Raw genomic sequence first — 23380 nt, forward strand, 5'->3', positions numbered from 1 at the left:
TAATAAAAAGATGTGGAAAATAAATCAAGTAATAACATGCAAAAGCCAATTTGTAATTTGCATTGTGGAATGTCCATGCTCACTAAAATATGTGGGCAGCCCTATCTGTGAGTTAAAGAAACGTATCCTCGAACATGCAAGGGCGACAACTAATGTTGACAGAAGTAATGCTATGGAGAAAGAGCATGAAAGCAATTGGCGAAATCTGAAATTCTATGCAGTGGAACAAGTAACAATAAACACAAGGGGCGGTGACCGAGAAAAGATATTAAGACAGAAGGAGTCTAAACATATCCTAAATTTCAGAACACTGACCCCGAAGGGTCTAAATCAGGACGAAGAAATGCATTCACATTTATAAGGACTAAGAAACCCAATTTCGTAAATTTCTTTTAATGTACATGTTCGAAAAAGTGAACTAATCCTGTAACATTATTTTGAGATAATGTGGATAGATTAATCAATAATTTTTGATAATTGATAAAATGTCAGATATGAGCTTCCCGTAATTAATGTGTTAATGATTCACTACCGAAATGATTCTAATATGATTAAGTACAAGTGGTATAATGAATTTGTGTAGGATGAAAATATGTGTTAAATTGTAAAAATATGGTAAAAATTAGGGCGATAAATATGCATATAGTAGATTGACCATTAAGATTAAAGTCCAATTAGGTTACACCTTATTAATTGATTAAATGGTAGATAACCGTAGGAAGATTGGGATACAATTATGCCCACTGGAGGGCTGGACCTTAATGAGAAAGAAAAGACGAATTGCAATACTTTTTGTCAGTTTATAATATCAGTGATGAATTGATATGAATATGTTTAACACCATACATACAAATCGGAAAATAGAAATGAGTAAAATCACTTGTAATGAATATTGGTGGAAAAAAGGAATCGGTATGTGAAAACGGAATGTTTTTATGAAAAAAACACAATTACCAGAATGCAAAGCGGCGCTGTAGAGGAAATGATGTCACTATGTTTAAATATGGAGTTGTAACGCCGCATTTTATGTTTGTTTGATCCCCATGAACAAGGTCTCAGGGAAGACCGAAACGCGTTGGGGTAGCTGGTATGCTTTAATAACAATAAAACATCGGAAAAAGTAACATATTGGGAGCGAGATTATTTTCGGATACTGCGAGTGCACAAGAATTTCTCTGGAAAAGAGTGTTGTGTAATAGATAACGGCGCGGCTCTGCTGTATCTTGAACGCACCGCCGAAGAGCGCCCAGAGGACCGGAACAGGGGGCCACGGTTTGGAAACAAAACATATATATATACATGTATATATATACAGATATATATATATATATATGTATATATATATTCACTTAAAAAACCATAGGTTTCACACATGTTATAGTTAGCTGGACATTTCCCTCGTATAAAACCAATGAAATTCCCCCGTTATAGTTAGTGCTGGCAACTATAACTCACGTGACCGCAATCCTCTGCTGATGACGTCAGATATTACATCACTGATGACATATGTGTCTTTATGAAAAATAAATATTTGTAATATATGTATAGCTAAAGATTAATGGAAGAAGACATGGGTAAATAAGTGTCTAAATACAGTGATGTAATATCTGACGTCATCAGCAGAGGATTGCGGTCGCGTGAGTTATAGTTGCCTGCACTAACTATAACGGGGGAATTTCATTGTTTTTTTACGAGTGAAATGTCCAGCTAACTATAACATGTGTGAAACCTATGGTTTTTTAAGTGAATTTGCAAGGTTTTTTAAATGCTAATTCGTAACTATAACGTGTGTGAAACCTATGGGTTTTCAGTGAATATATAAACATATAAATATAATCTGCATATCTATATAAATATAAATTCATGCAAACATATACATATATGCATACATATGCATGGCATTTACATGAAATTTTGAAAAACACTAATAAAAGCAAAGCTAAAAAGCCACCTAATTACAAACAGAATTGCTTTAACTTAAACGAGGGCGAGACCTATTGCATTTTCAATGCTTGTTTACTTTGGTTCCATCAAGAAGGCATTCAGATGTGACACATTTGCCATAAATTCTGAATGGTAGCACTCTAGTTCCTCATTAGATCACTGTAGTAAAGCTACTGCTCACCAGGGAAGTCTGCTGCTGGTATTCAAATTTCATGTTTCAGTCTGCATGTCAGAACTTTTTAATGAAATAGAAGAGGATTTGAGAAGTCAAAATGTGCCCTAAGTTTTCTTTCTGCAGCACTAGTCATAATTTCTATGGCAAAATGAACCCCCTCATTTTGTTCCTTTGCAAATTAAATGTTTTAAATGTTACCACTTTATTCCAATCAAGATGGCTGCAGGTGTGCCATACCTTTGTCATAAGTAAGACTGTTAGCGCTCTAGTTGTTTTTAAGAACACTCTGGGACATTCTGTCATTGGGCTATACTTGGGCTACATCTCGGTGATATTTGTGCTACATTTGGGCTCTTTTGTCTCTGGTGGCCATCTTGGGAGACTTGTTATGAAGTTTCCTAATTTCCTCATTTACTGCAGTCTCCTCAGTAGGCATACTGTCAGTTTTTTTACTTTGATTCAATGAAGAAGGCATTCAGATGTGTCACACATTTGCCATAAATTCAGAATGTTAGCACTCTAGTTGCTCATTAGATCACTGTAGTAAAGCTACTGCCCACCAGGGAAGTCTGCTGCTGGTATTGAAAGTGCATGTTTCAGTCTGCATGTCAGAATGTTTTAATGAAATAGAAGAGGATTTGATAAGTCACTCAAAATGTGCCCTAATTTTTCTTTCTGCAGCACTAATCATACATTCTATGGCAAAATGAACCCTCTCATTTTGTTCCTTTTTAAATTAAATGTTTTAAGAGTTACCACTTTAATCCAAGCAAGATGGCTTCAGGTGTGCCATACCTTTGTCATAAGTAAGACTGTTAGCGCTCTAGTTGTTCTTTGGAACACTCTGGGAAGCTGCAGTAGAACACAAAGGAATCAACTGACAGTTAAAAATTTGCGAACATTCGTGACAAGAATTTTCAATTCTATTAAGGACACGGAGGCGAGGATTATGCTTCTCATTTTCTTTACTGAAAATCTCAGCAGCCAATCAGAGAGAAGAAAAAACATAACAAGTACTACAATACCCATAAACCTAGAGGGTATCACGTCATAACCATAGAGAAGTCCCCTATAAATGCATCACAGGATAATACCACTTCCTCTTTCTTTGTGTGAAAAGTTAAGGCAAAAGATAGTCACAGTCTGGAATGCGAGGAGCAGGAAAAGAGTCCATTCAACCAAAGGCGCCAAGGGCCAACTGCAGCAACGAAGTGAAGACAACTTCAAAGGAACAGCATGTTCTGGAGGACGACGAAAATCCTTCTTTTAGGAAGAAAAGGCAGCAGAGCTCACTTGAGGTCAGAACCTGGAAATAGAAATATGAAGCCGTAATACCATAGTCCCAAGAGGGAAAATAGCAAAAAAGGGGGGGGAAAAACCTGAGCATAAATATACATTGCATGATAGAGCATTTCAAATCAGACAGCACAGTGCTGATTATGGGTGGGATAATCCTCGCCTCCGTGTCCTTAATAGAATTGAAAATTCTTGTCACGAATGTTCGCAAATTTTTAATTCTATGTCAGGACCGGAGGCTCCGATTATGCTTGTTCAAAGCTGCGCCACCACAACAGATGAAACATTTACAATAGGTTTGTAATAAAAAGTTTTAAATGTAGAATCAGAGGACCAATCAGCTGCATTCATAATGTCCAATAAACTGACTCCCATTGAAAAAGCCTTGGATGCCATAGCACCACGAGCAGAATGAGCTCCAAATTTGGAGACATCGATCCCTGCTTCGCTCATGAGCCAACGCACCCATCGTGCCAGTGTGGCTGGAGTCACCGGACGAAAAGGCTTTTGCAGTGCAATCAACAATTGACCCGCTAGATCATGACGAAAACCTGCAGTGCTTACCTCATAGTCTCGAATGCATTGAACTACACACAATTTAGGGTTTTGAGGAAAAGCCGGATAAGTGATAGAAGAGGTGTTACATTTAGTGCGTCTAGAGATCAAAAAGGTAACACCCTCTGGAGAAAATCTGCGACCTGCGAGGTCAAGGGCGCGAATATCAGAAACCCTCTTGCATGATACCAGACACAGCAACATAGCTAGCTTGGCAGAAAGCTGTTTACGAGACAAAGCCTGATTTTCAGGCCAGGAATCCAGAAAACGTAAGACAATGGAGACATCCCAAAGTTCAGAATATCTAGGACATGGCGGTTTCACCAATCGAATACCCCTGAGCAATTTACATATTAAAGGATGATCCCCAAGAGGTTTGCCATCAATAGCCCCGTGACCCGCCGAGATGGCTGATCTAAAATTGTTAACGGTACGATAAGCGAGGCCTGAAGCGGCTAAAGACGCAAGAAAATTCACTGCCAAGGAGACATCTGCTGTAGCGGGATCCACCTCCCGTTGAGAGCACCAATCACACCATCGTTTCCATGCAGAAGCGTAACGTTTGTGTGTGTTGGGTGACCAAGCCTCATTGATAAATCTGGTAGCGTCTGTTGAAAGACCTGGGACTTGCCAACGACCCCCGAAATTCGCCAGGCCACCAGCCGGAGTTGACCTGATGTTATCAATGGATGAGGGGTTTGAACAGGATCCAACAGGAGGTTCCACCGTTGTGGAAGAAGGACCGGGACCGCACAAAGCATGTCCAGAAGGACCGGAAACCACGCTTGAGCCCTCCAAAGAGGAGTGATCAGAATCAATTCCGAACGAAAGCGTTTGGTGCGTGCGAGGACCCTTGGAATCATCACAAAAGGAGGGAACGCGTAACAGAGAGTCGGAGGCCATACTTGCAGAAAAGCATCCGTGGCCTGGGCTTCCGGGTCCGGACGCCAACTGAAGAACTTCGGGATCTGTTTGTTGAGTCTGGAAGCAAACAGGTCTACTTGACAAGGACCCCAAATTGTGTTCAACATGCGGAACACACGAGGGTGAAGCCTCCAATCGCTGAAATCCCGAAGATGTCGGGAGTTCCAGTCGGCTATTCGATTGTTGCACCCCGGAAGGTATTCCGCTATCACAAACAGATTGTTCTGAAGGCAGAAGTGCCAAAAGTCTTTGGCAATCTCCGCCAGAAGACGAGACCGAGTCCCGCCCAACTTGTTGACATAACGGACTGCTGACACATTGTCCATGCGGAGAAGGATGCAGCAATTCGTCTGAGTGGGCGATAAGCATCGAATCGCAAAAGAACCCGCCAGAAGTTCTAAGCAATTGATGTGGAGACTCAACTCTTCCGGAGACCAACGGCCGCCCGTGGACACAGGACCGCACCGGGCTCCCCAACCCGATCGGCTGGCATCGGACTCGATCACCACCTCCGGAGAGGTGCCGAATAGGGCACGACCGTTCCATGATTCCATATGTTCCAGCCACCACAACATCTCCCACCTCGCCTCTTTGGAGAGAGGAATCTGATCGGAATACTTGAGGCCGTTCTGGAGATGCCGTATCTTGAGCCTTTGAAGAGCTCGGTAATGAAGGGGACCCGGGAAAATCGCTTGAATAGAAGCAGCTAACGAACCCACGACCCGGGCTACAGACCTCAAGGACACAGTCTGCTTGCTCAAAATCAACCTCAACTCTCTCTTGATGGATCTGATCTTCTGATGCGGTAAGAGGAGTTGACAAGTGAGGGAGTTGACTAGGAAACCTAGAAACTCGAGAGACTGAGACGGAATCAACGCAGATTTCTGCGGGTTGATCAAGAAACCCAGATTCTGCAACAGATCCAAGGACCAAGCAAGATGCTGAGAGACAAGGTGAGGAGACTGACCCAGAATGAGGATGTCGTCCAGATAAATTATGAGTCGAACGCCCCGGGCACGCAGAGCTTCGACTACAGGCCTCAGAAGTTTCGTGAAGCACCAAGGTGCTGACGAGAGGCCGAAAGGAAGGACTTGGTATTCGTACCAGACTCCCTGCCATCGGAACTGCAGAAAACGGCGATGCGGTTTGTAAATGGGAACCGACAGATAGGCATCCTTCAGATCGAGACGGACCATCCAGTCCCCTTCCTGCAGAAGATCGCGCAGAAGATGGATCCCCTCCATCTTGAAGTGTCGATATACAACCCATCCATTGAAGTCCTTGAGATTTAAAACAAGCCGTGATCCACCCCCCTTCTTCTGAACGAGGAAGACGTTGCTGACAAACCCGCGGGGGTGACGAGAAGTCTGCACTATGGCACCTTTTTGAAGAAGAGACTCGATCTCGCTGGAAATGAACAGTCGGTCTTGAAGGGAGAAAAGCATGGGACGAGGGGACTGAGTTTGAGAGGGGGTCTGAAAGAATTCGATCTTGTAACCTAGTACTGTATCCAGGATCCAAGCATCCTGCGAGATTCCTTGCCAATTGGCGAGAAAAAACTGAATGCGGCCCCCCAACCGAACCCCTGAAAAGGGAATCAGGCTCACCTGAAGGTGTGGCATCACGGTGTCCTCCTTGGTTGCCTCCAAAGCGTCCTTTTCTATTGTTGTTGCGGGACCCACGGGTGGGGTAAAAGGAAGCTGAGGAACTGGAATCTTGAAATTTTCCCCGTTGGGAAGAGTATCCTCGTTGGGAGCCTTGCTGATATCCACGGCCGAACGACCGCCCCCGGTGTCGTCCGGCCCGGCCAAAAACCGGGCGAAAAGCCCGTCTTAAGGAGCCCTGTGCCTTGTCAAGGCCACTGAAAGTAGCGACAAATTTGGTAAGTTCTTTCAAGAAAGGTTGACCAAATAGAAGGCCCTGCGCCAAGGGGCCGGACTCCGAGTTAGACAACTCCGCCAATTTGGGATCAAGTTTTAAAAGGATAGAACGACGACGTTCAGAGGACATGGCGCAATTGGCGTTGCCCAATAGACATACTGCGCGTTGAGCCCATCCAATGAGGTCATCAGGATTAATAATTTGGCCAGAAGCCTTAGATTTGTAACCCAAATCCAAAATTTTTGTTAAAGGACCGGACAAATCCAGGAGTTTGTCCTGACAAGATCGCCACGCACGATCCAGACCCTTTTTTGGATCCTTAGTATATTTTTTCAGATACGTCAACATAGATGGGTCCACTTCAGGAGTGTCCGCGACTTTGTCTGCCAAATCCGGCCTGGGACATTCTGAGCGCAAGCGTGCTCTAACGTCTTTATCAAAGGCTTGACGTAGATGTGACTGCACATATTCTGCCACTTCTGAAGAGGGAATCCACGAAGAGGAATTAGGGTGGATAATGGCAGTGGGATCAAAGGTAAGTAAGGAAGGATGAGAAGGGGCATCGACAAAGCGCTCCTTGCGGAGCTTCTTAGCTGGTGGAGGAGAATCCTCCGGCTCCGACGCCGTTTCAGGGGAGGAATTGCCATCATCCCTGAAAGGCGAACTGGAAGGAGTATCCCTGGAAGAGGTGCCATAAGAATGGTCTGCATGAAAGGTCTTGGCCAGTTTGGCAAAATCCGAAGAATGAGGGTTTTTTGAACTTTTACCTCTAGATGATGAACGAGAAGAAGAGGAACCTGAAAACCAGCCTTGCTGTCTGGCAAAATTACATAAGTGCCGTTTGAGGGGTTCAACAGCCCTGACCATAGCCTTATTGACGGAGTGCTGGACTCCCACATCAAGAGCGTCATCAAGCTCATGCTCAAACGACCCAGAAGGGTCCTCCTCAAAGTAATCCTCCTCTTCATAATAATCAGACATCTTGGCACAGTAAAGTGACCAGTTAAAAACCCACCAGAGGAACAAAGGAGGAGCAAATATGCACTGTACTGGTGAACAAAACGCACACAAGAGTAAAAACTGTGTGAGAAGACAGTGATATTATAAAGGGGGAGTGGCAAAAACCCCTGGCAAGCCACAGCCACACAACCTCACTTGTGTGGAAAAAAGGCAAATTCAAATGTGGAGGGAGGGCTTGCCAAATAAGCCACTCTAGGCAAAGCCTATGCCAAGTTTACAGCCCAAAGTAATATAATGTAGTCTCTGAGCGTCAGGAGAGGGTGGCAGTCACAGGTGGGAATTTTGAGCAAATAGCGCTGCTCCCGCGCTCTCTCAACCCGAAAAAACGGCAAAATCGGGAAATAAACATTCAAAATGGCCGCCGCGCATGCGCGGAACGGCCAGAAAGTGAAAGCCAAAAGAGGACTACGCGTCGGAACGACGCGCGTCCTCACCCTCGTCTCCCTCTCCACCAGGAAAACACACGGGCGCAGAGCGCCCGGTGAAGGAGGCAGACGCGCTCCCAAAAGTAAACACACCGCAGTGTGAGAACACAGGCAGACAGCGCGAAGCGGGCTGCAGGACAAAAACGTCCCCAACACGAAGAAAACAGGAGCTGGCAGTACGGACACGCGCAACAGCGCGAGCGCGAACAGAGGATTAACAGTAAGGCGCGTACAGCGCTAAAGCATAACAATAAGCAAATGCAAATACCATGACATTGTTAACCATAAGAGAAAAAGTGATGTACTTAACTGGCTGCGGAGCAGCAAAGAAAGAGGAAGTGGTATTATCCTGTGATGCATTTATAGGGGACTTCTCTATGGTTATGACGTGATACCCTCTAGGTTTATGGGTATTGTAGTACTTGTTATGTTTTTTCTTCTCTCTGATTGGCTGCTGAGATTTTCAGTAAAGAAAATGAGAAGCATAATCGGAGCCTCCGGTCCTGACATAGAATCTCTGCCCTTGTTGGATGTACATGTTTTACTGAGAATGTCAGACTTCATTCTCACATGACTGAGAAAGATAATGTGAATTTACAGAAAATATGCTCTCAGTTTAGCTTATAGATCACCTTCCAAACCTCTGTGGGAAAAGCATGTGAAAATAGTTTTCTCTCAAACATGATTCATGATATCCCAGCAGAAGGCTTTTTCACATGGTAAAATCACCTTAGAACATACCACAATTCCTAAAATGAGTATGGTACCATCAACAAATGATTTATAATGTAACTAAAGTCTTAAAACCTTCTATTAACTGCAATGCTTTTTAATAAGGTGCTATCATGTATATTGGTCCCAAGATGGCTGCCAACACTTCTTGGATGAAGTGCTGACAGCCAATCAGATCTCAGGATGAGATGTGTGGTTAGGCTCCGCCCAGATATATATATGATTTTACTTTTGATTTTCTCAGGAACTACTGAACAGATTTACACCATTTAAGCAAAAGGCACATCCCTGACCTGAGGACTACCTCTTTGCCAAATTTCAAGTAATTCTGTTCAGCCGTTCGGGCTGTAGCTGTGTCTAAAGGTCCTATGGGAAAATGCATGGGGAAAACGCGTTTTGGGACCCCCCTTTTTTCTCGGCCCCCGCTTGACGAATCACCCCGAGACTTTCAGGGTAGGAGCGGAGCGTAGCGCCCCATTAGTTTTGAAAAATTCGCGAGGATTCGTCAACCGGCGCCAAAGTTATTCCAAATAGAATTTTGAGATTTCCTATGGAAACTAGGTTGTAACTATAACTATCTACTGGCGACCGCCAGTAGATAATGTATATATATATATATATACCTGTCAGCCCTCAGTGTGAGGGACACAGCACTGTTGATGCCTGTTCACTACCTGTTCTAGGAGAAGGAAGCTTGCACTAGGTGCTGTCAGACTGTACCTATTGTAGATGAAGGAAGCTTGTACTGCTGTCAAGCTGTACCTATGCTAGATGAAGGAAGCTTGCACTGCTGCTACGCTGTAGCTGTTTTAAGTGAGGTACTCTTGCACAGCACCTACCAGCCTGTACCTGTTCTAGGTGAAGGAAGCTTGCACTGCTGCTAGGCTGTACCTGTTCTGCATGAAGGCAGCTTGCACTGTTGCTGCAGGCTGTACCTTTTCTAGTTGAAGGAAGCTTGCATTGCTGACAGGCTGTACCTGTTCTACTTGAATGAAGCTTGCTTATCTGCTTCCAGGCTATAACTTTTCTAGGTGAGGGAAGTCTGCACTGCTGCCAGGATGTACCTGTTTTAGATGAAAGAAGCTTGACCTGCTGTTACCGGGCTGTACATGTTCAAGGTGAAGGAAGTTCGGACTGTTGCTGCCAGGCTATACCTGTTCTAAGTGAAGGAAGCTTGCACTGCTGCCAGGCTGTACCTGTTCTAGGTGAACGAAGCTTGCACTGCTGCAGGCTGTAGCTGTTTTATATTAAGGAAGCTTGACCTGCTGTTGCCAGCTGTACATGTTCAGGGAGAAGGAAGTTCCGACTTGCTGCGAGGCTGTACCTGTTCTAGGTGAAGGAAGTTTGCACTGCTCCCTATGTTGTATCTTTTGAAGGTGAAGGAAACTTGCACAGCTGCTGCCAGGCTGTACTTGTTGTAGGTAAAGGATGTGTGCACTGCTGCCAGGCCATACATGTTCTAGGTGAAAGAAGCTAGCACTGCTCCTCCCAGGCCAGGCCTGTTCTAGATGAAAGAAGCTTGCACTGCTGCCAGGCCATACCTGCTCTAGGTGAAGGAAGCGTGCACTGCTCCTGCCAGCCTGTACCTGTTGTAGGTAAAGGAAGTTTGCACTGCTGCCAGGCCATGCATGTTCTTAGTGAAAGAAGCTAGCACTGCTACCAGGCTGTACCTGTTTTAGGTGACAGAAGCATGCGCTGCTGCCAGGCCGTACCTGTTGTATTTGAAAGAAGCTTGCGCTGCTGCCAGGCCGGACCTGTTCCAGGTGAAAGAAGCTTGCGCTGCTGCCAGGCCATACCTGTTCTATGTGAAGTAAGCTTGCACTGTTGCTGCCAGGCTGTACCTGTTCTAGGTGAAGAAAGCTTGCACTGCTGCTGCCACCCAGTACCTGTTCTAGGGGAAGGAAGCTTGCACTGCTGCCTGGCTGTACCTGTTCTAGGTGAAGGAAGCCGGCACTGCTGCTAGGCTGTACCTGTTCTATGTGAAGGAAGCGTGCACAGTTGCTGCCAGGCTGTACCTGTTCCAGGTGAAAGAAGCTTGCGCTGCTGCCAGGCCATACCTGTTCTATGTGAAGTAAGCTTGCACTGTTGCTGCCAGGCTGTACCTGTTCTAGGTGAAGAAAGCTTGCACTGCTGCTGCCACCCAGTACCTGTTCTAGGGGAAGGAAGCTTGCACTGCTGCCTGGCTGTACCTGTTCTAGGTGAAGGAAGCCGGCACTGCTGCTAGGCTGTACCTGTTCTATCTGAAGGAAGCATGCACAGTTGCTGCCAAGCTGTACCTGTTCTATATAGAGGAAGCCTGCACTGCTGCCAGCCTGTACCTGTTCTACTTGAATGAAGCTTGCTTATCTGTTGCCTGGCTGTAACTTTTCAAAGTGAAGGAAGCCAGCACTGCTCCCAGAATGTACTTGCTCTAGGTGAAGGAAGCTTGCACTGCTGCCAGGCTGTACCTGTTTTAGCTGAAGGAAGCTTGACCTGCTGTTGCCGGGCTGGACATGTTCTAGGTGAAGGAAGTTGGACTGTTGCTGCCAGGCTGTACCTGTTCTAGGTGAAGGAAGTTTGCCCTGCTCCTTACATTGTACCCTTATAAGGTTAAGGAAGCTTGCACAGCTGCTGCCAGCCTGTACCTGTTGTAGGTAAGGGAAGCTTGCACTGCTGCCAGGCCATACATGTTCTAGGTGAAAAAAGCTAGCATTGCTCCTACCAGGCCATACCTGTTCTAGATGAAAGAAGCTTGCACTGCTGCCAGGCAGTACCTGCTCTAGGTGCAGAAAGTTTGCACTGCTGCCAGGCCTTACCTGCTCTTGGTGCAGGAAGCTTGCACTGCTGTCAGGCCGTACCTGCTCTAGGTGCAGGAAGCTTGCACTGCTGCCAGACTGTACCTGTTCTAGATGAAAGAAGCTTGCACTGCTGCGAGGCCGTACATGCTCTAGGTGCAGGAAGCTTGCACTACTGCCAGGCTGTACCTGTTCTAGATGAAGGAAGCTTGCACTGCTGCCAGGCTGTACCTGTTTTAGATGAAGGAAGCTTGACCTGCTGTTGCCGGGCTGTACATGTTCAGGGTGAAGGAAGTTCCGACTGTTGCTTCCAGGCCTGTTCTAGGTGAAGGAAGTTTGCACTGCTCCCTACATTGTACCTTTTCAAGGTGAAGGAAGCTTGCACAGCTGCTGCCAGCATGTACCTGTTGTACTGCTGCCAGGCCATCCATGTTCTAGGTGAAAGAAGTTAGCACTGCTCCTACCAGGTTATACCTCTTCTAGATGAAAGAATCTTGCACTACTGCCAGGCCGTACCTGCTCTAGGTGCAGGAAGCTTGCACTGCTGCCAGGCTATACCTGTTCTAAATGAAAGAAGCTTGCTCTGCTGCCTGGCTGCACCTATTCTAGATGAAAGAAGCTTGCACTGCTGCCAGGCCGTACCTGCTCTAGGTGGAGGAAGCTTGCACTGCTGCCAGGCCGTACCTGCTCTAGGTGCAGGAAGCTTGCAATGCTGTCAGGTCGTACCTGCTCTAGGTGCAGGAAGCTTGCACTGCTTCCAGGCTGTACCTATTCTGGATGAAAGAAGCTTGCACTGCTGCCAGGCCGAACCTGCTCTAGGTGCAGGAAGCTTGCACTGCTGTCCAGCCATACCTGCTCTAAGTGCAGGAAGCTTGCACTGCTGTCAGGCTGTACCTGTTCTATTTTATTTTTTATTTATTTTTTGTTTGCTTTTATTCAGCAGTATCAGATTTCATTAAGGTTACATAATAGCCAGTCTTCATACAATGCAGATACAGATCAAACATAAATTCCTTAAATAAACCTTTTAACATTCATCTCTTATCACAACCAGCCTGTTATCGGTGCCCATAATTGCTCACCAAATTGCTTTCTTCTATGACCCTTCAGTTTGTAAAGCACCATTTCCATATGGTATAGAGCAAGAATCCTAGCCCTTCATTCAGAGAAGAGGGGTGGAACCGGGCTCAGCCACTGCGAAGTTATGCAAAGACGCAACACCGCCATACATAAAAATAAGAAACCCCTTTGAGGTGGTAACCTTTTGCTAATTGCTGTATCAAATTCATTGCCAAACAGAACAAAGCCCGGATTAAGAACTACCGATATATCTAAGGAGGAATTCAAAAATATTGCAAATCAGATAGGAAGGGGGCTAGGGACTGGCACAAAAAAAACATATGTGCAGCATCAGCGACTATCTCACCACACCGAGCACATTTATCCCCCCTCCCCGTCTTCCATTTTGCAATCTTAGCTGGAGTGTAATACAAGTCAAAGATCGACATATAACACTGACTTTTTAGACTCCCAGACAACAAAATAGAACTTGCCCTTTCTAAAGACTCCTGTAAATCTATTTTCAGGATCCCAAGCCTTCTTTCCCATTTTTGTTCCTGTACTGGGAGATCGTCACGCTGTCCACGAGTAACTTCTTGATACAATTGCGTCAGCTTCCCCCTGCGGATTATAACCTCAAGTATGGGTATTTCCTCAAAAGAGCAGGTGTCCTTCAATATAGCTTTATGTAAAAAACTACGCAGCTGTAGATATTTTAAAAAGTCACCCTTGCCTAGATTAAATTTCTCTCGCACTAAGGTATATGACATTATTTAACTATGCTCACATAGATCCCCCACAGTCCCAATACCTACCGCGCGCCACTTACGGGCAACAGAATCCATAAAGACTGTTGAGAGAGCCCCTGGCAGGCCGATCGGGGTATACTGATTAAAATCCTTGATCTTAAACAGCGTACGTATCTTTTTCCAAACAAAGAATACGGCTAACAAAGTTTTAAATCTAGTTTTTTTGTAATAACTTGGCTCTATAAACCTAACTAATAAATTCCGAGCTTCTGAGCCCCGAACTAATTCGTAAATAGAGGGAGAGATGGCCGGATCCTGAGTAGCTCTATCTCCAGAGATCAAAATTCCAAAATATTGGATCATCGATACATAATGATAAAAACGAAAATTAGGAATGGCCCACCCCCCACGACTGTTAGGAAAGTAGAGCTACTTCAAGGCCCTCCTCGCCCTTTTATAGCTCCATAGAAACCGAGAGCCTCAAAAATAAAGAATTAGGAAACAGTAGCGGAATTGCCCGAAATATATATAAAAATTTCGGAAAGATTAGCATTTTAATAACATTGCTTCTTCCATAAAGTGAGAGATGCAAATGATCTAATCTCTCCAAAGTTTTATTAGAGTCTGAAACAATAGGATCAGCATTTAAGACTGGAATATCCTGTGCTTTCGCCGAAATTCTAATACCCAGATAAACTGCCTCATCAACTATTTTGGGGTCTGCTGGGGGTCCCTTTTCCAAATGTAAAATCTGAGTCTTGGCTAAATTCAGCTCATAGCACTGAAAACTCATTCGTCAAAATGTCGATTCTATTTAATGCACTAACCACGTCACTTGTAAGGACTGCTAGGTCGTCGGCGTAGGCTAAAACTTTAACATCATGTAACTGAGGTTTAACGGGGATAATTAAAGAGTCATATTCCAGTTTAATGATCAGCGGCTCTATATAGAGTGCAAAGAGAAGAGGCGAGCAGGGACATCCCTGTCGGGTGCCCCTTAACACTTTAAACTCCTCCGATTCCACCCCTGAGACCCTAACAGTGGCAGCCGGCTTCCTATATAGAGTCTGTACAGCCTTCAGAAAGTCGGGGGGAATCCCTTCCAAATAAGGACTGACCATAAATAATCTCAGGAGACCCTGTCAAATGCCTTTTCGGCATCCAACAGGGCCACCCCCATCTGGGAGTCCGTCGCCTGTGCCCAGTCCAGGAGGGCTATGACACGGCTTATATGATCAGTGGTGCCCCGTCCGGCAATAAAGCCATGTTGACGTAATGAGACAATTGAGGTGATGACTTTAGCTATTCTCCTAGCAAGGAGTTTTGAATAGATTTTACTATCTGAATTTATTAGAGAAATGGGCCGGTATGAGCCAAGCTGAAGCCCCTCCTTCCCCTTCTTCTTAAAAACCATGATTATCGTTTTGGACCATGAATCCGGCGGGAGTCCTTCAAAAGCATTTTGAAATAGAGCCAGTAGCTCTAACCCCAATTCGCCCTAAACTTAATATAAAACTCCAGTGGAATTTTATCAGGGCCCATTGCCTTGCCACACGGAAGTGAGAGGAGGGCAGTCTCCACTTCCTCCAGTGTAATTGTCTCTGATAACATATCTTTCTGTTCCTCTGTTAAGGAGAAGGACTCAATCCCTGCTAAATAGCTCTCTGCCTTGTCCGTTTCCTCATTAAGATATAAATCCTCATAAAAGATTTGAAAGGCTTTCCTCACCCCTTGAGGCGTTTCCTGAAGCATTCCCTGAGTGTCTTTGATTTTAATAATTTTATTTTGCACCTCTCTTTGGCGGAGTCGATTGGCAAGGACTCTTCCGGTCTGCTCCCCGTACTCATAACATTCCCTCTTATAAAGCTGAAACTTTGCAGCAACCTCCTCAGCAAACTGTTGGAATAGTATAGATCTATTAATTGCAAGCTTTCTCAGTGTCTCGGTCAGATCCACTCCTTCTTTAATTTTTTCATCCAACTCACATTCACTATTACTTAACTCACTGATACGCATTTGCAAAACTGCCTTCATATTTTTGTGTTTTTGGGCAGCAAAACTAAGGGTCTCGCCCCTAAGCCCCGCCTTAAATGCGTCCCATACCATGTCTTGTGAGGCAGAGTTCCTATTGATCTCAAAAAAGCAAGTTAACCAGTCCTTAATGCGATTGCAGTACTCCAAATCAAACAACAGTTTTCTATCAAATGTCCACTCGAATTTCCGTGGGGTAACTGTATCAAGCTCGATCTTTAAGACTAAAGGGTTATGGTCAGAAATAAACCTTGGCAAGGAAAATATATTCCCCTTCCCCAACAAGGAATAAGAAACAAGAAAGTAGTCCAAACGAACCATTTTTTTTATGGGGGGCTGAAAAAAACTTATAGCCTGATTGGTCAACATTAAGTCTACTCCATGCATCAAATAGTCCTTGATCCAGGATAAATCTACGCAGACTTTTATATGCTCTTGGCTTCCTGCCGTGATAAGCCTGATTACCAACTACATCAAACCCCCATCCAAATGTATATTTAGGTCCCCACAAATTATAAACGGTTGAGTCCAGGTAGACAGTTCTAAGTTAATCTTATCAAAAAATTCAGAATCATCTAAGTTTGGACCATAGACAGTGCCGATTGTAAACATTTTGCTATTAAAAATAACTTCTACCAATACCCAACGCCCCCAGTTATCCTCCTTAAATTTCCTAACCATTACTGCCCCCTTCTTAGATAGAATAGCGACCCCCCTCGAGTTTATTGACTGACGTGAGCAAGCAACCAAGTCCATAACCAAAGCCTTAAGCCATCCTCGGTTCGACCATGATATATGTGTCTCTTGCAAGCACAAAATATCCCAGGATAACGCCTGAATTACCCTAGCCAGGACCCGCCTCTTATTAGAACCCTTCAGCCCGCATATATTAAGAGAACATACTGAGAGTTTACCCATTTATATTATGATAGTTATTTCTAATATAACGCTACTTCTTCTCCAATACTCTCCCCCTTATACTCTTTCTTTTTCAGACTTAAACATACTGTTTCTAATTCCAGATTAACACTATCAAAACAAATTGAGGAAGTCCCTCCATACCAGTACAAAAAGAAATCATCTACTGCTGCAATTTTCACCCCTAGATCCCCCCTATCTCCCTTAGCCCCCCCACCCAACACAAACAATCCCTACCCCACTCCCCCCCCCTCATTCCAAAAAACACCCTACCACCCCCATGAGGCATTGGGACCATGGTCCCTTGTGATGCAGAGTCGGACACCCCCCCCCCCTCCCCTCCTCACCCAAACAATATTAAGTCTACTTTTCGTATCATATTCAGACGGGTAAATATGACCAACTGTCAATACACATAGCCCATTCATAACCAGTTATTGAAGAGAATATTACAGTCATCAATTGGGATTTATAAGGACTGCAGAAACTCCTGCCCTTTAGCAATAATCTTCAGCCTTGCCGGATTCTGGAGGAAAACCTGAGCACCTTTGGCCTGAAACTGTGGGATCAGCTGCCGCAACCTCCAACGAAGATCAACTGTGGACTGGCAAAAATCGGGCCTTACAAAGAAATCACAATCCTTCGCATGGCCCTTTTTGGTAGGATGTGCCAGATCGTAAAGGGCTTCACGAGCCAGAAAGTTATTTGATGATATAAGGATTGCACAAGGATAAAGAGTACTCTGTCCCAACTTCTTTCTCTGACTAGCTGGGAAACGATGCGCTCGCTGTATCTCTACCTGCCGGTCCCATTGTGACAGCTCCGGAAAAGCCTCTCCCAATAGTTCAGCTACAAACTTGCGTGGGTCCGCAACTTCTTTATCTTCGGGAACCCCCAAAATTCTAAGATTGTTGCGCCTTACACGATTCTCTAAATCGGTCAGTTTCCACTGTAGATCGTCCCGATGAGCTTTCAGAGAACCTGCAATTTCTCTCTGCGTAGTAAGGTCATCCTCCAGAGCAGAAATCCGTGTTTCAGCCTCGCGAATTCTATTAGACATGTCCGCACATGTCTTCACAACCCTCCGTATTGAGTTCTGCAATTTCTTAGATGAGTTTAGCATATGTAAACTCTCAGCCTGGGTTTGTGCCGTAATCAGGTCATAAATAGTTGACAGCGTTATCTCTCCAGTCTTGCTCCTTACTGCACCATCCTCAACAAATGCAAATGGATGAGTTTCTAAAGGGGGAACTATTGTATTCGGTGAGCCCTCATAATCCCAAGAGAGTGATGCATCTGACCCAGGTGGGCTCAATCTTTCTGCTCCCTCTGCTGAAGTCGTACCACATATTGCGTTCTCTGTGACCAGACCAATTGAGGGCCTTGCCGCTTTATCTCCACCCTCCCCAGAACTCGCTTCCTCAAGCCCATCTTCTACAAGGCTCTCATCTGAGGAATGGTCTGACAAAGAAAAAAAGTTGTCTGCATTCGATATTTTGTCAGGCGGCTCACAAAGATCCGGATGATTCTGATTGTCCACCACAGTAGAATCCTTGCATTCTCTTTTATAACATTTCTGACATCTCCGCTATCACACACGCATGCTAAAGAAGCATTATCAATAGGCCGTTCGATTGTATCTGCAAGTAGGACTTCAACGCCCAGAATACCTTCAGAGAGAGATTGACATACAGGCTCAGAGCCCTGTAAAACAGCTGAATGAATTGGGGCTACTAGAACAGGGCATGATTGATGAGGCCAGGCAGCATGACAAAGGTCTTTTCGGCACTGGCAGAATGGTGCAGGCGGCGAAGTAGTGCCATTACAGAACATGGATTTGTCAACATTCAGCTAGGAAATGATTAGCAGCAGGAAGGTATTAAACCAGGGTGAGCAATTGGTTTTGGTTTCGTGCTCAACAGGAGCAAGGGAATTGCATTCTGTCCCATCAGGGTACGGGGACCGTCTATAGCACCAGATACTGTAATGCTGCCATCTTCGCCCTGGGCTGGGGGGTCAATGTCTTCCAACTTTACAGCCAGACTCTGAGCAGGCAAAGGCATACTTGCGATGGTGCAATGGGCACTCAGCAGTAGAGTTAGATGGGTCATCATACCCCGGTATGACGCAGTGATGAAACATAGGTTATGGCCTCACACGACCAGGCACTCGAGGGCAGCTGTGGCGGGGGTGTGCCAGTGCCAAGAGGGTGCGGGTTGCCTGTTAGGGCTGCTGGCTTGGAGGGAGCACTACTCTGATCGCCACAAGGGCACGTTTGTTTCATAGAAGGCTGAACTGTTACTTTTATGGCATGGTGCCAGTTGCTTTAGTTATGCGCATGTTTCTTGGCAGTGTCAGAAACATTCAGAACGCAATGCTGGTGGTTAGCCTGTTGTCAGGCTGTTCAGAGGTATTTTAGCTCAGGCATGGCCAAGCATGGGTTATAGGCCGGTGGTCTGCCCTGGGATTCGTGTTAACAGGCAGGTGAAGCAGCAGAACTTGGAGGGGCTTGGGTTTGACCTCTGGGTACTAGGGCAGAGTCTGGTTGCTCACTGAGTAGCACGCCCTTGAGTTTGGCGAAACAGGTACCTTTGCGAGCATCAGTACCGGGTAACTTCGCCCGCCCTACAGCACTGGCTGGCAGCTATGCAGGTTGTGGAAGTGGCCTTCCAACAGGGGCCTATGGTCCATATGATTAAGGGAAGCACCGGGGGAACACTTTAAGCTATAAATCTGTTGGAGACCAATTGGCTTTTCCAGTATTCAAATAGAGAAGCATTTTACACGTTGTTCTCCTCTGGGGTCACTCTGACCTGTCTCTCCCTGGTATACTAGCAGAATTTTGGGAGGGCAAGGCTTTACATTTGGTGGTGACTGATGGAATACGATGGGCATACTCCAACGGAGTGAAAGAGGAAGGAAGGCAGGCTGGGCACTGCCAGGCAGGAGTGTCTTGGCAAAGGGATTGTTATTTAGCCATGCAAAGGCAACTTTGGACCATCGCCTATTTAGGTTTAAGGTCATTTCAGTCAAATCCACGGAGGAGTTTAGAAAGGTTGGGGGAACCTGTCCTGATGGTGCACGCTGGCCGCCGGCCCGGTTGGGCGTAGACTTGTTTTGACTGGACCTGGGAGAAGCCCGGTATCAGTATGCTGTAGGTATGATGGCCTACCAGGAGCCATGCGCAGTTGCGCAGAGCAAAGAGGTCTTGGCTTCATCAGGCATGGTCTTATACACGCCAAGTCCACAGGGTGCCGGGAGGGAGATGGGGTGCACCTCCCTAGTTTAGGCACGGTTCTTTTCCTACTGGACCTAGGGGAAGCTTTGGCTGCAGCAGGCTGTTAGTAATAGGCTACCTTGGCAAGGAGCCCGCTCAGGAGAAGCCATTGAGGTGTCAAGGAGAAAAGTTAATAGCGCCATGTGCAAGTTCACTGAGCTAAGAGGCTTTGGCTTCATCAGGCATGGCCTTTTACACGCCAAATCAACAGGGTGTCTGGAGGGTGATGGGGTGCACCTCTCCACGCTAGGCATGAATTTAATTTTACTTGACCTTGGTGAAGCCTTGGCAGCTGCGGGTTGCGAATAGACTGGACCTACTGGGCCTAGGGGAAGCTTTGGCTGCAGCAGGTTGTAAGGAAATAGGTCTACCTTGGTGGGGGGCCCTGGTAGTGACGGTGGCCACTCCCAAGGCTGTGGAGGAGTTACAGGGCGATCCAGGGTCTGCACATACCAAGGGGTATAGCATGCAGCAGCACCGTGTGGTGCTAAGCCAGGATACCCAGGGATCTTTTAGCGTGTCCACTGGAAGACCTACGGCGCCCCGCTAACCGACAGGCGGTTGTGGGTCTGAGCAACCGGGGGCTGCCATGTATGCTCCGCCCACCCATCACGGGGGGGCGTGGTGAAGCATGTGGACTGGAGGTCCACGGATGGGAGGGGTGGACCCTCCCAACATTTGGTGGTCACCAATTGGCGTTGCCATGGTGACTCTAGGCTTATCAGACGGGCAGGCGGCATGGGGCTGGCCTGCCCTGGGATCGCCCGTAAGATAACCCACCGTGTTTGCATATTTATTATGCTAATAAACCTGCAGCAATATTTCTCCACTTACATTCAGTGTCATGTGTTTTATTATGATTATGTACTGATGTATGCTATGATAACGGTTGCCGATATTGGCACTATGTAAGGCTGCCCGGGGTGGGGGTTGCGCAGCGGCCCGCCCCCTTGAGGGCGGCCGCCTTAGTGCCACAGGAAGGCACAGGGGTGGGAGGTCGTGTCCCTGGGCTTGACCTAGGGAGACCCCAGTCAGGTAGCTGCTTCCGGCGGGGAGGAGCCAAGGGGGGGGTACATATTCGGTCCCCGCCCCCTCCTCGCCCTCTTGTCCGCTCGTTTGCCTTGCCCGCCCATCCGCTTACCCGGCATCAGGAGGGACAAGAAGGGGGGGGAAGGTTTTTCTAACAACTTTCACTTTTGTGTTGCAGGAGGAGTTACAGGGCGATCCAGGGTCTGCACATACCAAGGGGTATAGCATGCAGCAGCACCGTGTGGTGCTAAGCCAGGATACCCAGGGATCTTTTAGCGTGTCCACTGGAAGACCTACGGCGCCCCGCTAACCGACAGGCGGTTGTGGGTCTGAGCAACCGGGGGCTGCCATGTATGCTCCGCCCACCCATCACGGGGGGGCGTGGTGAAGCATGTGGACTGGAGGTCCACGGATGGGAGGGGTGGACCCTCCCAACATTTGGTGGTCACCAATTGGCGTTGCCATGGTGACTCTAGGCTTATCAGACGGGCAGGCGGCATGGGGCTGGCCTGCCCTGGGATCGCCCGTAAGATAACCCACCGTGTTTGCATATTTATTATGCTAATAAACCTGCAGCAATATTTCTCCACTTACATTCAGTGTCATGTGTTTTATTATGATTATGTACTGATGTATGCTATGATAACGGTTGCCGATATTGGCACTAGAGTCTCAGCAATGTCTTTCACTGCCCCCGATTTTGCGCTTTCCCTGCTCACCGCTATTGCAGAACTTCCAATATTTTCCCAGACGTCAGGTTCGTCACCATGAATCAACCGAGCAGCAGTCTCGTCTTTTCGGTTTTTTTTATTCGCTTTTTGTGTGAACATCGCCGGTATAGCCGGATTTGGCACGTTGTCTCCCCCTTGAGGGTCATCCATTGAGCCCGTTGGACCCTGCCCCGGAGATTCCGACACCAACACGGCTGCTGGGGGTGAGTGATTCTGCTGCCGGGGCCCTGCTGGGCTGAGCGGAGCTTTATTGCCCAAAGTGTTTTTGTTTAAAGCAGTAGTAGCGGCAAGCCGTGTTTTAACTGGCGTGCCGCTCTGCGGTGCCGCTGTACGAGGTACGATTTTAGAAGCCATAGCTCGCCCTCCGTAATCAAACACCCTTAAATAGGGCAACCAGTGAGGGGTTTTTAGCAGTATCAATATCTGCCAGCACATCAGGAGTTTCACAGTTCGTTCTCTTCACTTTCAGCTAAGCAGATCAGCAAGGTCACAGCATCCGTAGCAAGATTGAAGGGAGCGAGGAGCAGCCCCTCAACCGGCCATCAGCGTGGCCGCCATCTTGCCTCTAATCCACACGTTTTTCAGTGAAAAAAATTATTCACTCATAATTAAGGCTCCAGGCTGTACCTGTTCTAAATGAAAGAAGCTTGCACTGCTCCCAGGCTGCACCTGTTCTAAATGAAAGAAGCTTGGACTGCTGCTGTACCTGCTCTGTGTGAGGGACGCTGCACTGCCGCTGCCAGGCTGTACTTGTTCGCAGGGCACAGCGGCTTCGTGTTAAGAAAGACACTATATTTCTGAGAAAAAATATCTTATCTTAACAAATGACTATGTGGGGAAGGACTGCGAAGCTCTCGTTTTGTGGCCTCTGCCCCTGATCCCGGAATACAGGCATTATCAGTCTACGGGTGTCAGAGCCGGTGAGGCCTCGGGGGGCGGAGTCCATGGTATCTAACTGGTCTCTGTGGTGGGCCCTTGACCTCAGCACTGACACTGAGGCCTCGGGAACAGGGCCCCATCATCGTCCAGCGAGGCTGCCCCACTTACGGGAGTCCGGACAGCACCAGCCGGGACTGCCCCTTAAGTAAACCGTATAATACACCCTCACTTTAAGGTGTAATTAAGGCAGGTGGGTGCAAAGGCTTCTCAGCGCCTAACACAGATGATGCATCCTCTAGGCGCAGGCCCTGGAGCGCCTGGAGACGCAGCGGACTCGTCCAGGCCTGGGGCGGTGGTTTCCTTGGCACAAACCTTGGCATCTATCGGTCAAGGTAGCCATAGCGTGGAACACAGCTCCACATTCCCAAAGCAGATCCGGCACGTGGGGCCCGTTACTTCCCCCCAACCCCTGAAGCGGCCCGTGCCCTCGTCCCGGTGCCCAGCTCTGCCCCCCCAGACGTGGCACCGGTGCCAGAGGCTGCTCCAATCTTACCTGCGCGTCCAGGTGTGCTGCTGCCGTCGTCACCTGCCTTGGACCAGCGTCTGAGAGCTCGGACTCTGCCTCCTCCGGCGGTGACTCCCTGGCAGGACTTTGCCCTGGCACACATCACCTTCCAGTGACTCACCTGCAGAGCCCCTGCGGGCCGAGGAGTGGGGTCAGTGACGGTGCCCAGGTCTGCAGAGGAGGCAAGGGGCAGCGGGGTCACAGCAAGCTACTTACCTGGGCAGTGGGGCCACAGCAAGCTACTCACCTATACAGCGGGGTCACAGCAAGTTACTCACCTGGGCAGCGGGGCCACAGCAAGCTACTTACCTGGGAAGAGGGGCCACAGCAAGCTACTTACCTGGGCAGCGGGTTCACAACAAGCTACTCACTTATACAGCAGGGTCACAGCAAGCTACTCACTTATACAGCAGGGT

The 23380-nt window shown here is 47.1% G+C and overlaps 1 protein-coding gene across 1 annotated transcript in view; it reads right to left on the minus strand.

Annotated features, from left to right (window-relative positions):
- Window positions 1–23051, minus strand: part of LOC146799785 (fibrinogen-like protein 1-like protein) — a 37703-nt gene extending 14652 nt beyond the window's left edge. Inside the window, exon 1 of the mRNA XM_085627468.1 lies at window positions 22953–23051. The gene's annotated coding sequence lies outside the window, so the exon portion shown is untranslated. The remainder of the gene's footprint in view (window positions 1–22952) is intronic.
- Between the last annotated feature and the right edge of the window lie 329 nt (window positions 23052–23380).

The sequence above is a fragment of the Triturus cristatus genome, chromosome 9 (genome assembly GCF_964204655.1).
Source record: "Triturus cristatus chromosome 9, aTriCri1.1, whole genome shotgun sequence".
Taxonomy (NCBI): domain Eukaryota; kingdom Metazoa; phylum Chordata; class Amphibia; order Caudata; family Salamandridae; genus Triturus; species Triturus cristatus.